This window comes from Hypanus sabinus, chromosome 2 (assembly GCF_030144855.1).
Source record: "Hypanus sabinus isolate sHypSab1 chromosome 2, sHypSab1.hap1, whole genome shotgun sequence".
Classification (NCBI taxonomy): Eukaryota; Metazoa; Chordata; class Chondrichthyes; order Myliobatiformes; family Dasyatidae; genus Hypanus; species Hypanus sabinus.
The window spans coordinates 98,083,709-98,100,193 of NC_082707.1; the positions used below are offsets into that span (position 1 = coordinate 98,083,709).

The 16,485-nt window shown below is 43.5% G+C and overlaps 1 protein-coding gene across 1 annotated transcript in view; it reads right to left on the minus strand.

Moving 5' to 3' along the window:
* thap4 (THAP domain containing 4) overlaps window positions 1–16,485 on the minus strand; it is a 59,127-nt gene that overhangs the window by 34,870 nt on the left and 7,772 nt on the right. The window lies entirely within an intron of this gene.

Sequence of the window (16,485 nt, forward strand, 5' to 3'; positions counted from 1 at the left end):
CTCTTTGGTTAATGGTAGGGGACTATGACATGTAAATAGTTGGGAACCTGACAAATCATTGTAGTTGTATATCAGTTCTCTCAAGCTTACTCCCATCAAGTATAGCTCCTGGTTGGAGGGTTGAAACATCCCAAGACCTGTGATTTACTTTCAGTCTGCATATTCTCTCACCCTGCATATTCTCTCACCCACCCATACCTCAAACTTCGAATTGGTCAGTAACAACTGGCCATTCTCGGTATACTTAGAACATCAATTTCCTGCTTTTGTCACAGTTGCATTTTTGGCCCCTCTTAAATGTTCTTGATGCCAAGGGTACCTTACATTCATGTGCCCTACAGGAATATCATGCTTCTGTACTTCCCCATACACAAGTATATAGTCTGTAACCATGGGACCCACTGGCCTTGATGATTGGATGTTGCATTTTTCACCTAGACTTTCAAATGCTCTTTGCCAATCTTTCCAAAAGGGAATAGAAACTCCAAGTTAAACGTGAAGAACTAAAGCTATTTTACTGGGAGAGGATGTCAAAGATGTCATATAACTAACATTTCACAATAGCAGAACTATACTTAAAAATCCACGATTAACTACAGAACCTCAAGTTAGATTGAGCTGACTGGCTTCTTTCCCACTGTATAATCTGTTGTTTCCCTACACTCAGACAACTACTGGGTAGCTACCCCCTTATTCAGGTGGTAGATATTCTACCCCATGGCTGGATTAGCTCTTCTGGGAAGATTAATTCAAGTTGCAGTAGTTACACAGTAAGTCTTCAGCATAACAACTGAGTCTCCCAACCATTTTTATGCTGTGGAGCCCTACCATTAACCAAGAGGTCTGTGGTCCCCAGACTGAGAACCCCAGTTGTAGGGCCTCATCTGCCATCAGATTTCTGAACGGTTCGTGAACCCATGAACACTGCTTCCACCTCACTGTTGTTGATTTGCACCACTTATTTGTGTAGTAATTTTTTAATGTCTGGCACAGTACTGCTGCCACAAAGCAACAAACTCCACGACACACACTCAGTGGGCACTTTATTATGCACACCTGCTCGTTAATGAGAATATCTAATCAGCCAATCCTGTGGCAGCATGTTATTGCATGAGAGCATGCAGACGGGGTCAATAAGTTCATTTGTTGGTCAGACCAAACATCAAGAAATGTGATCTAAGCAACTTTGGTGCCAGACGGGGTGGTTTGAGTATCTTAGAAACTGCTGGTCTCCTGGGATTTTCACGCACAGCAGTCTCTGGAGATTACAGAGAATGGTATGAGAAACACTAGTGAGTGGCAGTTCTGTCGGTGAAAACACCTTGTTAATGAGAGAGGTCAGAGGAGAATGGCCAGACTGGTTCAAGCTGACAGGAAGGCGACAGTAACTCAAATAATCACATGTTACAAGAGTGATGTGCAGAAGAGCTTCTCTGAATGCACAATATGTTGAACCTTGAAGAGGATTGGATACACAAACAGAAGACTACAAACAGGAGGTACCTAATAAAGTGGACACTGAGTGTACATCAATGAAAATAAATCTGATTTTATTCTGAGATGTTGCTTTATCTAGATTATGCAAATATCTCTTGTACAAATTTGCCCCTACTTCCTCAGGAGGCTAGAAGTTCAGAATATCCTCAATTACCCTCACTAATTGTTTCAGATGAACCATAAAAAGAATCCAAATGCATCACTGCTTGGTATGGTAACTGTTCTGCCCAAGAACACAAGAATCCACTGCTGTCTGTAAGGAGTTAGTACGTTCTCCCCTTGAATGTGTGGGTTTCCTCCAGATGCTCCCATTTCCAAAGACATATCGGTTGACAGGTTAATTGTCATTGTAAGGTGTCCAACAATTAGGCTAGGGTTAAATTGGGGATGACTGGGTGGTGCGGCTTGAAGGGCCTATTCCCACTGTATCTCAATAAATAAAATGGAATTGCAGTGGGTTCTGAACGCAGCATCCTCTATCATAAAAACCAGCCTCCTCTCCATGGACATTTCCCAATGCCTTGGAAAAGCCAACAGAACCCCCTCCACCCCCCCCCCCAATGGGCAGAAGGCACAAATGTTAGAAAACATGTTGCACCAGGCTCAAGGACAGCTTCTACCACGACCACCACCCCCCGCCCCGTTATGAAACTCATGAACAGACCTCTTATATGAGAATATGAGATCGGGGTCATTTCTTAGACCGGAGACTATAGATCATGTGGTGAGTCTTGGGGGTTGCTGTTGTTTGTTATTTATATAAGCGATTTGACCATGATTGTACAGGGCATGGCTAGTAATCTTACAAATGATACTAAAAATAGGTACAGTACTGTTGTAGATAGTGTTGCAGGGAAATCTAGATCAGCTGGGTATGTTCGCTGAGGATTGGCACATGACCTCCACTCCAGATAAATGTGAGGTATTGAATTTTGGAAGATTAAGCCAGGGTAGATCTTAGTGGTAAGACCTAGTGAGTGTCGTCACATATAGATAAGGTGGTGAAGAAGATGTTTACTATGCCAGACTTCATCAGTCAGGACATTGAATACAGTAGCCGGAAAATGATGCTGCATTTGAGGTACAGTGTACAGTTTTGGTTAACCATTATAGTAAAGATGGTATTAAATTAGAAAGAGCACAGAAAAGATTTACCAGGTTGTTGCCCATACTTATGGACAAGGAGATACCCCCCCACCCCTAAGGCACACCTTGAGGGGAGATTGTGTAGACTAGGACTTTAGCTCTGGAAGAGGGAGATTGAGGGGTGACCTGACAGATATATAAAACTACAAGGGACATAGACAGTGTGAAAGCATGTAATCTCCATCCCTCCAGAAAGGAGGGGTTAAAAACCAAGAGGGCATAATTATGGAGGGGCCACTGCACAGGATCCAAAAAAGCTGCAGGAAGGTGTAAATGCATCCAGCTCCATTGTGGGCATTAGCCACCCCAGCATAGAGGACACCTTTAAAGGGCCATGCCTCAAAAAGCAGCATCCTATCACACAGGACATGCTGTCTGCTTGTTGCTACCATCGAGGTGGAGGTACAGGAACCTGAAGACACACAACATTTCAGGAACAACTTCCCCTCCGCCATCAGATTTCTGAATGGACATCTATAAATTGCTCACTGACACACACACAAAATGCTGGGGGAGCTCAGCAGGCCAGGCTGAGGTTAGTTGACGTTATGGGCTGAGACCCTTCAGCTGGACTTGAAGGAAAAAAGATGGAGTTAGAAGTTGAGGGAGGGGAGGAAGAAACACAAGGTGATATGTGAAACTGGGAGGGGTGAAGCAAAGAGCTGGGAAGTTGATTGGTGAAAGAGATACAGGGTTGGAGAAGGGGAAAAATCTGATAGGAGAGGACAGAAGGCCATGGGATTGGGATTGGTGAAGGAAAGGGGAAGGGGGGGGGGCACTACCAGAAGTTCGAGAAATTGAAGTTCATGCCATCAGGTTGGAGGCTACTCAGACAGAATACAGTATAAGGTGTTGTTCTTCCGACCTGAGTGTGGCCTCATTGCAATCTCCCCACCCCCCACCCTTTTAAATCTGACTCCATCTTTTTTTCTCCAGTCCTGATGAAGGGTCTCAGCCCAAAATCTCAACTATACTCTTTTCCATAGATGCTGCCTGAATAGCCAAGTTCCTCCAGCAGTTTGTGTGTGTTGCTTGGATTTCCAGCGCCTGCAGACTTTCTCTTGTTTACAATACTTCACTTTTTTTTTTCATTCTTTTGCTCTCTTTTTGCACTACACATTTTACATCTTATTTATAACTTATAGTTTTTGAAATTATTATGCATTGCAATGTACTGCTGCTGTAAAACAACCAATGTCACTCCATATGCCATGATACTAACCCTGATTCTGATCAGTGATCTAAAAGGGACATTAGTCTCCGTGCAGAGTGGTACATATTTGGAATGAAATATCAGAAACAGTGGTTGATGGAGGCTACTAAATTACTAAATTGAAGCCATCCGGAGAAGTACATGGACAGGAGTGGTTTGGAGGGCTATGTGGCGATTGCAAGATGGTACTAGTCAGCCAGAAGGTTGTGAATCTGTGGAATTTGTTGCCAAAGGCAGCTGTGGAGGCCAGTTCATTCGGCATCTCAAACAAGCCGACGCCACTGCGGATTCTTATGCTTGTATGACATGTCCTCCAATTACTCCAATAATGATGTTCCCCAAAGCTGAAGAAGTGAATTTGATCCTTTATTAGCAAGTAGCAAAAGAATCTTGAAGTGATGAAATAAAGCGGCCTCCAAAAGTTATATCTGTCAGTCCCCAGCTCCAAACTAAACAGCCCAGAACAGAGCACGAATACATAACTTATTCCCTTCACTTTTACACGGCCCCACCCATGTGACTAACTACCATAATAAAGAAGCAACAAGAATACAATGCTGATGGAAAGCTCCAACACTGCAGCTCCCTATTAATTATAATAATTTTAATTACAAACCACCAAAACCCCAGAGACATAAAATCTTAACATTTCACACAAATATCCTCTGTCTGGTAAGCAGTTGATCTTAGATCGTGATCTTCTCTTGACAAACCAGGTTGTTCCTTGACTGCATTCAGGGAAATCGGTTTTGAATTGCTGCTGCCAAAGCTCATTCAAGTGGAAAACTGAAATCCTATTAACTGTCAGCTGTGACCGATTGGAACCTCTCCGACCACCATGGTCTCCTTTCAATGGTCCATTAACAGTCCAACCCAGCATTGTCCTGATTGTGTAGGGCCAGTCATTAACACTGAAAATCATTTACAATGGCTCTAACGCTTTAGGCAAATTCATCCCTATCAGTAGCTCAATTTCTGGCAAATGAGTATGCTCTAGGTGAGACCATTCCTGAAGATTTCTCTGACAAGGGATGTTCCTTTGTAGACAGGCATAGTTTCCTGCGTATAGATGTTAGGCAGTTCACACTATCTAAACCAGCCACCTGAATCCTGAAACGATGAAGGTGTTCACAACCTTCTCCTGACTCATGGTGCGTAAGAGAATGCGTATTCCTTTTCCTGTCAGGTTGAGCTTGTTCACGAGGCTCACTGTGCTTCCTTGATCTCAGAAAGCATAAGTAATCACTGCCTTGTTACCTTCTTAGACTTCACCTGAGCTGGAATTACAGGAAGTTTACAATCACGATCATCAGATACCAGGGCATTATTTACTGCTGTGTTTGATTCTTTCATGGTTCGGTTCGAATCTGCATCAGTGAGTATGAAGAATGCTGCGATGCTTGTCACTGCATACCTTGCATGAAAGATGCTTCGTGCAGTCTTTGCTGACGTGTCAATCAAAGCAGATACCATTTTCCTTTAGGAGGGCAACCTTCTCATTACGAACCCTTTTCTCCAGCTGAGAGCATGAACCCAAGTATGTTCACCCTGACAGAGCAGACAAATCCTTTCTTCAGTCCTGGGCTCAGTTTTACTTCACTTCTCACTGTAGTGGTAAAGTTGCTTTCTTTAGCTTTAGAATGAATTTGTGACTTAGTTTACCCTTGCTTACTGCAGGTGGTGAAATATTCCGTACTTTTCCAAGCGATTCCGTACGATTTCCATGAAATCGGGGTCCGAGTCCATGGGACACTCAAAGCTGCTGCGCAGGTTAACTCTGTGGTTAAGAAGGCGTATAAGTGCATTGGCCTTCATCGACCGTGGGATTGAGTTTAGGAGCCGAGAAGTAATTTGCAGTTATATAGGACCCTGGTCAGACCCCACTTGGAGTACTGTGCTCAGTTCTGGTCGCCTCACTACAGGAAGGATGTGGAAGCCATAGAAAGGGTGCAGAAGAGATTTACAAGGATGTTACCTGGATTGGGGAACATGCCTTCTGAGAAAAGGTTGAGTAACTCGGCCTTTTCTCCTTGGAGCGACGGAGGATGAGAGGTGACCTGATAGATGTGTCAATCATGTGGATAGTCAGAGGCTTTGTCCCTGGCCTGAAATGGCTAGCATGAGAGGGTACAGTTTTAAGGTGCTTGGAAGTAGGTACAGAGGAGGTGTCATGGGGTAAGTTTTTTACGTAGAGAGTGGTGAGTGCATGGAATGGGCTGCTGGCGACGGTGGTGGAGGCGGATACGATAAGATCTTTTAAGAGACTCCTGGACAGGTACTTGGAGCTCAGTAAAGTAGGAGGACTGTGGGTAGCTCCAGGTAATTTCTAAGGTAAGGACATGTTCCACACAGCTTATTATTAATGTATTATGCTGTAGGTTTTCCATGTTTCTAAATCCTCCCTTGTTTTTCAATAAACTCAGCAAGGTTGGTGAAAGTAGCCTCAAGGTTGTGATTATCTAGTAGCTCACAGGCAAGACATCTCCATTTATCCCCAAGCATACAAGGTAACCTCTTTACAACAATCAATATATTAATAGGCCTGTCCAGCTGTCAAATATACCGAACATCTGTCATTGCAGAACAATGGCTTCTAAGAAAAAGAACGAAGAATGTTGTCTTGAAGAGCTTTCCTGTCTTCTGATTTGATATGCAGCCAAAAAAACCTCTTTCCATGTAGACCGATGCAAATTTGTGCTCATAACCAAAAGGTGCCCTTTAGATATCCTTCCCCGACGTTGGACTGCTGGCAACCTTTGACAGTGAAGTGTTCGAGGAAATAGAGACAGTCGCCACAGTCGCCAGTCTTGCCTCCAATGTTATTCTTGAAAGCCCTCATAAACAAATGATACTACAATGGATCACAATTGAAAATTTTAATCTCACTTTCAGGCAGAGATGCAATGCGTTGTTACACCACTAAGCTTGTTATTTTCTTTCATGTCCTAATGGCCTTCTGCGCATTATTTAGACTTTAATCATCTGAAAACAGTCATCATACTGTAAATTAATGTCCTCATAAGCACCTTCTGCCGTTACACATGGCATGTGTTCAGTAAGCCTCCCGAGTGCACACCCTGAGCTACCCTTTGGGTCTAAACTCGTAGCTCATAGACATTTGAGGAGCAAATGTATCCACATTGAGTACATTGGATTTTCTCTGTGCCATGTCAACACAGGAACTCGCAGCATAGAACTGTCCTGCTGGAGCATATTTAACACACATAGCCCTTAGCACTTTAACTTTGGCCATCTGTGCTGCAATTTCTTCCTGCAACTTAAGCTGCTCCATCCTTCTCCATAGCTGCTCCTTTCCTTTCTATAGCTGTTCTTCCATCTGCTCATCTTCCAACGTATGTTTGTCTTTCAATAATTGCTGTCATGTGAATAACACAGCTAAATCAGCTTCCATTTTAATGCATGCAAGGAAGGTATCAAACGTACAGGACGCTCTGCTAGCAAATGCACGCACGAGATGCTCTGTCTTTAGGGTGCATGTCATCCTGAAAATCAGCCGCAGCATGTTCTGTGGCTTTATAAATATTTTCATTTATCTAGCAATTTTGCCCTTCAATATTCCATATTTGTTTCGACCATTGTTCGGCCTCTGCTGTGATTGTATTAATAATTTGCAAATATCAATATTTGCAAAGCTTTCCATTTGTTTATTTTGCTCTGAGATTGGTATTAAAGACAACAGCAAGTAATGTTGCTTAGCAACATCTTCACAAAGATTTTTCAAATCATCCGAATGAGATTGCAGTAGCTGTAAAAGACTTCTAATTAATGGTATTAAATATTTAATCTTAATATTATTATAGTCCTTTCAAATGCTGTCAATTCTAGCTGCCAAAGTTTTCCCAGCAAGTTTAATTTCTTTTTTAGTATTTACTTCAAGGTCACTGCTTCCAGCTTGAATCATGAATTAAGTGCATGAACCAGAGAAAACAAATGTCAGCACTCAAAGTATTTCAGAAGTTCAACAGAACCAAGCTCCAAACTCTTAGGCAAACACCAAAGATAGAGCCAGTCAGATTACAGTCAGTGATGACCATTCCAAACGGTGTTCCAAGCCCAAAAACACCACACAAAGCAACAAAAGGTCGTTCTTGCCACAAGCATCTAATGTCACAGACATGTCTGATTGCTGATTTTGTTTCAAATAACTGTTGAAATCTTTTGTTGACAGAATTTAACAACTATCTAAGAAACCAATGTCGCCACTGGTGGTCCCCTCGGGGTGTTGTCCTCGTGTAACACAACCTCCGATCAATCCAGTAATGATGTTCCATAAAGTTGAAGAAATGCACTTGATACTTTATTAGCAACTAGCAAAACAATCGTGAAGTGATGCAGTTCAACACAACAAAGTGCAAATTAAGCAGCCACCAAAAGATACGACCCTCTTCTGTCCTCAACTCCAAACTAAACTGCCCAGAATAAGACACAAATATGTAACCTATTCCCCTCATTTTTACCACTCCCCCCATTCACAAGACTAGTTACCATAACGTACATAATAAACACACAACACAGAATACAATGCAGATAGAAAACTGATGCATGGCTCTTACAGGATGTATTTAAGGTGGAGGTCGATAGGTTCTTGATTAGTCAGGGCATGAAAGTTACGGGGAGAAGGCAGGAGATTGGAACTGAGAGAGAAAAGCAAGGTGACATTCCTGAATGACTATCGACCTGTGGCTCTGACATCAATTGCTATGAAGTGCTTCGAGTGATTGGTTATGGCACACATCAACCATAGCCTACCGGTCAACCTTGACACTCTGCAATTCGCCTACCGGAGCAACAGGTCAACAGCAGATGCCATCTCTCTGGCACCACGTTCCCCCTTAGAACACCTGGAGAATAAAGACGCATACGTAAGGCTCCTTTTCATCGACTACAGCTCTGCCTTTAATACCATCATTCCAAATAAACTGATTCCTAAGCTCTGGAACCTGGGTCTTAGCACTCAGATCTGCAGCTGGATCTTCAACTTCCTCACAGACAGGATCCAGGCTGTAAAGATAGGGGACAAGCTCTCCTCTACAATCACTCTGAGCACCAGTGCCCCACAAGGCTGTGTACTCAGCCCCCTGCTGTACTCACTGTACACCCATGATTGTGTGGCCAAGTTTCCATCAAACTCAATATATAAGTTTTCTGATGACATCACAATTGTAGACTGTATCTTGGGTAATGATGAGTCTGAGTACAGAGAGGAAATTAAGAACCTGGTGGCATGGTGCAAAGACAATAACCTATCCCTCAATGTCAGCAAGACAAAGGAATTGGTTGTTGACTTCAGAAGGAGTAGTGGACCACACGACCCCATCCATCTACATCGGTGGTATGCAGGTGGAACAGGTCAAAAGCTTTAAGTTCCTCGGTGTGAATATCACAAATGACCCGAGTTGGTCTAACCAAGCAGAGTCCACTGCCAAGAAGGCCCACCAGCGCCTTTACTTCCTGAGAAGGCTGAAGAAATTTGGCCTGTCCCCTAAAACCGTCACTAATTTTTATAGATGCACCATAGAAAGCATTTTTCTAGGGTGCATCACAACCTGGTATGGAAGTTGTCCTGTCCAAGACCGGAAGAAGCTGCAGAAGATCGTGAACATAGCCCAGCACATCACACAAACCAATCTTCCATCCTTGGACTCACTTTACACCACACGCTGTTGGAGCAGTGCTGCCAGGATAATCAAGGACACAACCCACCCAGCCAACACACTTTTTGTCCCTCTTCCCTCCGGGAGAATGTTCAGGAGCTTGAAGATTTGTATGGCCAGATTTGGGAACAGCTTCTTTCCAATTGTGATAAGACTGCTGAATAGATCCTGACCCGGATCTGGGCCGTACCTTCCAAATATCCGGACCTGACTTGCACTACCTTACTTTCCCTTTTCTATTTTCTAATTAAGATTTATAATTTAAATTTTTATTATACTTACTTTGATTTGTAGTCCAGGGAGCATGAAGCACAGAATCAAATATCGCTGTGATGATTGCATGCTCTAGTATCAATTGTTTGGTGACAATAAAGTAAAATGGATCAGCCATGATGAAATGGCAGAGTAGACTTGATGGGCTGAATGGCCTAATTCTGCTCCTATGTCTTACATCACACAAATGTGAAGATCATCTTCTATAAATGGTGGTGAGGAGATCCCCATTGTCACATCAATGTGCAATTTCTGGACTTGGAGCAGAGTCTTCCTGACATTTTCCACATACATTGACCTCCATCATCATCATAAAAAAAGATCAGACTCTCCTTCTCGCTTAACCCCCCTCCCTATTACTGATTTTAATTGCCCACCATTCACATCTGAATGGGGCAGAAATGCAGAGCTTTGACCTGATCCGTGGGTGATTGCCTTGGATGTTTCTCTTGTGATCGCGAGACCCCGTAAGACACTGCAGGCCTGTTGCCTTGTTTGGTGGTGACAGAGGTGGCATGGGTGCTGCATAGTCTCGGCTGTAGCACTAGACCGCAAGCCGTGGGCTTGCCTGCTGCTGCAGTCCAGGTGAAGAGACGCCAGATGAAGGGTAGCGTGGCATCCATGCTCAGTTGGGGCCAGCCTCTCTAATGCACCATCAATAACTCACTCTGAGACGTAAAGGCGAGATATCAGCTTTCATTGACTGGAAGAAGGAACAAGCAGTGAGTGACCACCATACTACATCCTGGAGACTGAGAGGCCGGGCTCAGGCCTCGATCGCCTTTATACCGGGGTCAGTGGGAGGAGCCACAGGAGCAGTCAGCGGGGGGCGTGTCCAGACAGGTATATGTAGTTCACCACATGCTCCCATCAGTGCTGCCCTCCAGTGTTCAATTAGTGGAATGACAGGCTGGGTCACCGGGAACTGTACCATTAATTTGCGCGACATGTCGCTCAGGGACTTTAACAATACAAGTGTCTTTTTGTTTGCTATTTTGAATGTGCTGTGCATGTTTTGCACCTTGGCCCCAGAGGAATGTTGTTTTGTTTGGCTGTATCCATGTATGGTTGAATGATAATTACACTTGATTTGATTTGGTCATTGTACAAATCATATAGTTGGTTAAAACACGCTGCTTCCATTGAAGACCATGCATGCAATCCTGCTTTGTAGCTTCACATATCGATTTGCCATATTTAGGTAAACCTAGTACTGCTGTAGTTTGCTCTTCTACACACCTTAAAACAGTTTTAGTGTCTTCATCTGTTTGTAACATCATGGCCTACACTTTAGGGAAATGCCACTGCTATTGACTTCCAGAGATTACTTGATGCATTATCCCCACAGCTGTCATTAAGGCAATGTTCCTCTGCCAATGGTAATAGACACATTCCCTTGCAGAAACAATCCCCAAGCTCTCGAGGCATGCATTTTCCTCACATGCAAAACAACAAGACTACTTCTTACTGTAATTAAAATGAGCCAATGCACTGTAATGCAAAACCAAGTACAAGAAAACAACATCTGCTTGCCCAAGGGTACAGAGAGAAGACCAGAAAAGTCATTCATTCTTTTGGTAAGACAGCACTGAGAGAGTTGTCCTAGAAACCAACCAAGTAGCACAAGTGCTGGTTCATTATTCAATGGGCATAGATTCTTTTCATTGACCTGTAGTTACAACAGGTCTTTCCATTACACATTTGTATTTGTTCTCTACTCCCAGGCCCACCCCACCAGGTTTCTCAAATAAAAAAATATGACCTTTCAATTCCCAGGAAACTGTTAATTCCAGCTCTCCCTCAACAAGTGCTACCTGACCAAAACATTAAGCATTTTTTCCTGTTTCAGAATTCTAGTATCTGCAGTGTTTTGACAAAGTATGTCAGACAAAACTACACACTTGCAGAAAACTCATGTAATTAAGTCAATTCAAACTGTTGCTAAATGCTCCAAATCGAACAAGATGCCATGGTCATAGAAATGGGCAATTTCCATAAGTTATCATTCAATTTAGATTTTTAGAATAAACAAACCAGCTACATTTTACACTAAGACAATGGGATAATTACCAGGTTACCTGGTCTGGTATTGCAGGATAAACTCTGGCCAATTTTCTAGGAATAAATGTTTTATTGTTGGAAACAGTAAAAGAGGATTTTTTAATGTCCAAGAGCAGAGTTCAGGGTTCATCCTTTCTGAGACACAGTATCCCACAGTATCACAGGGGCCCCTCAATTTTTGCTTGTACCACCAACCAAGAAAAAGTATATCGTTTAAACACTTAATCCAGAGATTCCAAGCCTGGGGTCCACAGACCGCTTGGTCAATGGTAAAGCTCCATGGCATTAAAAGGGTTGGGAATCTATGTTAGCACTGAGAAGACAATTCTTGGTCAGACAGATCCTTCCTGCACAGCCAGACCCTCATTCCCATTGCATGCTGCTCTTGAATGGCTATGGTGTTGATCAGACACTGGTCCACCTTTTCTTGGTCTGTGCATTTGTCAAGAGGGGTTCAAAGGATTGTTACTGAAGTTTGTCCTGAGCAGCTGCACAATGGAGGGGTATTGAGGACTCTGATCGGTGGGCTGTTTACGGAAGTGCACATCAAGACAAACATCAAATGGTCATCAACTCAATAAAAGATGCACTTTGGTCTGCCCCAAACCTGTTGAGTCTTCCAGTGCCAAGAGAGGCCTGCAAACAAATGCTGCTGACCGCAGAGTGCAGGAATAATGACATTCGGTGCAACCACTGCATTGGCTTTTTGGGGAAGGACCATCACGCAGGGTCCTGCTGACACTGGGCACCAAGGGCTGGGCCATGTAACAGTCACCCAGATGCCTCACAGCTGCACTATGGATGCAATCTGAGTGACATAATTGAAGCAAAGGACAGACATGTCCAGATTGTATAGACCAGGGGTTGGCAACCTTTACCACTGAAAGAGCCATTTGGACCTGTCTACCAGAGAAAAGAAAACACTGGGAGCCACAAAACCTGTTTGACATTTAAAATGAAATAACACTGCATACAATGTTTTTTTTTGCCTTTATGCTATGTATAAACAAACTATAATGTGTTGCATTTATGAAATCAATGATCTCCTGCAGAGAAAACAAAATTACATTTCTGCATGCAACAAAAACATTTTGAACTCCGAAAAAAAAGACGTTGGGTTGAAGGTTTCTTTTAGGTAAAATACTCAATGTCTATTTGAGTCCTTCTTGTATTTATGAAAAACGCCAAACTTAAATTGTCCGCCAGCAGCAAACCAAAAATAACGTCAGCCAGCTGTCAACCTGAAAAATAAAAGGACTATTTCACTGAACAATGAAAACATATGAATATACGTAAAATAATAGGCAATTAAAATATTTATCATACTTGGTTAATGAGATTTCTGCTCCTGGACCTCAGCGCACAGCGTCTGCACATCAGGGCTGTATGACGTCACATTCATCTTTACACAGGATCACAAGCTGTCATCTGTGAGGCGTGCGCGATGTTTGTTTTTAATAAAGTTCATGTTGGAGAACACCTGCTCACATACATATGTGGATCCAAAGATCGACAGTACTCCAAGCACATATTTTTTAATGTTTACATAAATGTCGGGGATAGCATTCCATGTTTCTAACTCAAGTTTGTCCAGGAAGGTTTTCAATATCACTCCATTTGTGATTCTGAGCAAGAACGGCCTTCTGACGGGCAACATCTTCAAGATCTGCTGTCAAGCGTCTAAACTTGGACACCCATATGACTTTGTCGGCCAGTTCCATCTCAAGATCAGGTTGACTCACACCTGCCAATGCAGTCGTATTCAGTAGGGATGGATCGATGCTTAGGGGAGTGACCGGGAAGGATAATGTGTTTTTTACCTCTATGAACTCACAGAAGCGTTTCCCAAACGATGTTTGCATTGCGATGACCGCAGAATGTAAATACTCCGAATTTATCATGTCGTGAGCTTGTTTGAACTCTCTCAAATTGGGGAAGTGAGACAATGTGATTCTGAGATTCTGACAAGAGATTCTGTAAATCTCTGGCAAGCACTGTCAACTTGCGCTGGAATGCCAATACATTCTCCAACATGTGCAGGGCTGTGTGTCCTTTCCCCTGAAGAGCTGTGTTCAGCGTGTTCAGGTGCGCTGTCATGTCTACAATGAAGTGTAGCTTTTCCAGCCACTCTGGCTGTTCCAGCTCAGGAAAGGTGAGCCCTTTGCTGCCCAGGAAAGTTTTCACTTCTTCCAGACACGCGACAAAGTGTTTCAGTACCTCCCCTCTTGACAGCTACCGGACATTGTTGTGCAGCAGGAGATCAGACTATGCGCTTTCCAGCTCGTCCAGTAACGAACAGAATTGACGGTGATTTAAACTTTTTGCCATTATTTTATTGACAATCTGAATGACAACATCCATTACTTCTGTGCATTCCGGAGGAAATGTTTGAGAGCACAGTGCCTCTTGGTGCAAGATGCAGTGAAAAGTCAGCAGCTTTCTGTCCAGCGACTTCTGCAGGAAAGCCACAAATCCCTTGTGCGCCCCTGTCATACTTGGTGCCCCATCAGTAGCTACTGACACCAGGTGGGTGGTCTTTATTACTTTGGCTCTTAAACAATTCAAGACAGCCTCACAGATGTCCTCCCCCCGTGTTTGGCCTTTTAGAGGTATCAACTCAATCATTTCTTCCTGTGGCCCGGCAGAGTTTACATACCGGCAGAACAGCGCTATTTGTTCAATATCACCTTTGTCTTTAGACTCGTTACAGGCAATTGAGTAGGCCACAGCTGAATTGATGTCTTTAATTTACTGTCTTCTGATGTCTTCTGCCATTTTTATGGTTCTGTCTTTGACAGTCTTTGCAGAGAGGGGCATATCCCTGATTTTCTGCACAATTTCACTCTTGTTTTTAAAGTCCGTGAATAGATGTTCTGAAATCTTAATGAAAGATTCTTTTATATATTCACCATCTGTAAACTGCTTCCCGTGCCTGACTATTTCCTGAGCGGCAACAAAACTAGCATATGTAGTTGATTTTCCAGACTTCATCCACTTCTTGAAACGATTTTTGCTCAGATCAAACTTCCGCAGCAGTTCCGAAACGACTTTTTTTACTCTCATCTCCATCCGGATATTTTTGAGCAAAGGCTGCGTGTTTATTCTGGAAATGTCTTGCGACTTTTGACTTTTTGTTGTTTGCTAGTTTCTCATTGCATATTAAGCATACCGGTAAACCAGTCTCGTCAGCAGTGAAAGCAAATGAATCTGCCCACGTATCATTAAACGTTCTGTTTTCTTCAGTCACTTTTCTTTTTTTAGAATTCTCCATAGTTAGCCTACCTTGGATCGAAAAATTAAAGAAATCGAGCACTGGCGGGTTTCAGGCATTGGTTGTGGTGACGTACATTAATAGCGACAAAAAACACGTTTTATTTAGATTGTACAAGATCACCATAATCTTCAAATTTAGAATTACATTTCAAAAACTAGCAAACTAACATAAAATACATTTTAATTAAATACTCATCATTTATTTTCCAAAACCACAGGGAGCCGCAGCACAGAGATGAAAGAGACGCATGCGGCTCCGGAGCTGCGGGTTGCCGACCCCTGGTATAGACTATCACAAACAGTTCATTTTCCCCTCTTTTCATCCCTCCTCTTTTCCTTCACTACATCGACGACAGCCTTGGCGCTGCCTCCTGCACACATGCTGAGCTCGTTGACTTCACTAACTTTGCCTCCAACTTTCACCCTGTCCTCAAATTTACTTGGTCTATTTCTGACACTGCCCTCCCCTTTCTTGTTCTTTCTGTCTTTATCTCTGGAGACGGCTTATCTATTGATATCTACTATAAACCTACAGACTCTCACAGCTACCTGGACTATTCCTCTTCCCACCCTGTCTCTTGCAAAAATGCTATCCCCTTCTCACAATTCCTCCGTCTCCGCCGCATCTGCTCTCAGGATGAGGCTTTTCATTCCAGGACGAAGGAGATGTCTTCCTTTTTTAAACAAAGGGGCTTCCCTTCTTCCACCATCAACTCTGCTCTCAAACGCATCTCTCCCATTTCTCGCAATCTGCCCTCACCCCATCCGCCCACCATCCCACTCGGGATAGGATTCCCCCCTGTCTTCACCTACCACTCCACCAGCCTCTGGATCCAATGTATAATTCTCCGTAACTTCCGCCACCTCCAACGGGATCCCACTACCAAGCACATCCTTCCCTCCCCACCTTTCTGCTTTCCAAAGGGATCGCTCCCTATGCAACTCCCTTGTCCGTTCATCCCCCCCCCCCCCATCCCTTCCCACCAAACTCCCTCCTGACACTTATCCTTCCAAGCGGAACTAGTGCTATTCCTGCCCTTACACTTCCTCCCTCACCACCATTCAGGGCCCCAGACAGTCCTTCCAGGTGAGGCGACACTTCACCTGTGAGTCGGCTGGTGTGGTATACTGCATCCGGTGCTCCTGGTGTGGCCTTTTATATATTGGTGAGACCTGACACAGACTGGGAGACCATTTTGATGAACACCTATGCTCAGTCCACCAGAGAAAGCAGGATCTCCCAGTGGCCACACATTTTAATTCCACATCCCATTCCCATTCTGATATGTCTATCCATGGCCTCCTCTACTGTCAAGATGATGCCACACTCAGTTTGGAGGAACAACA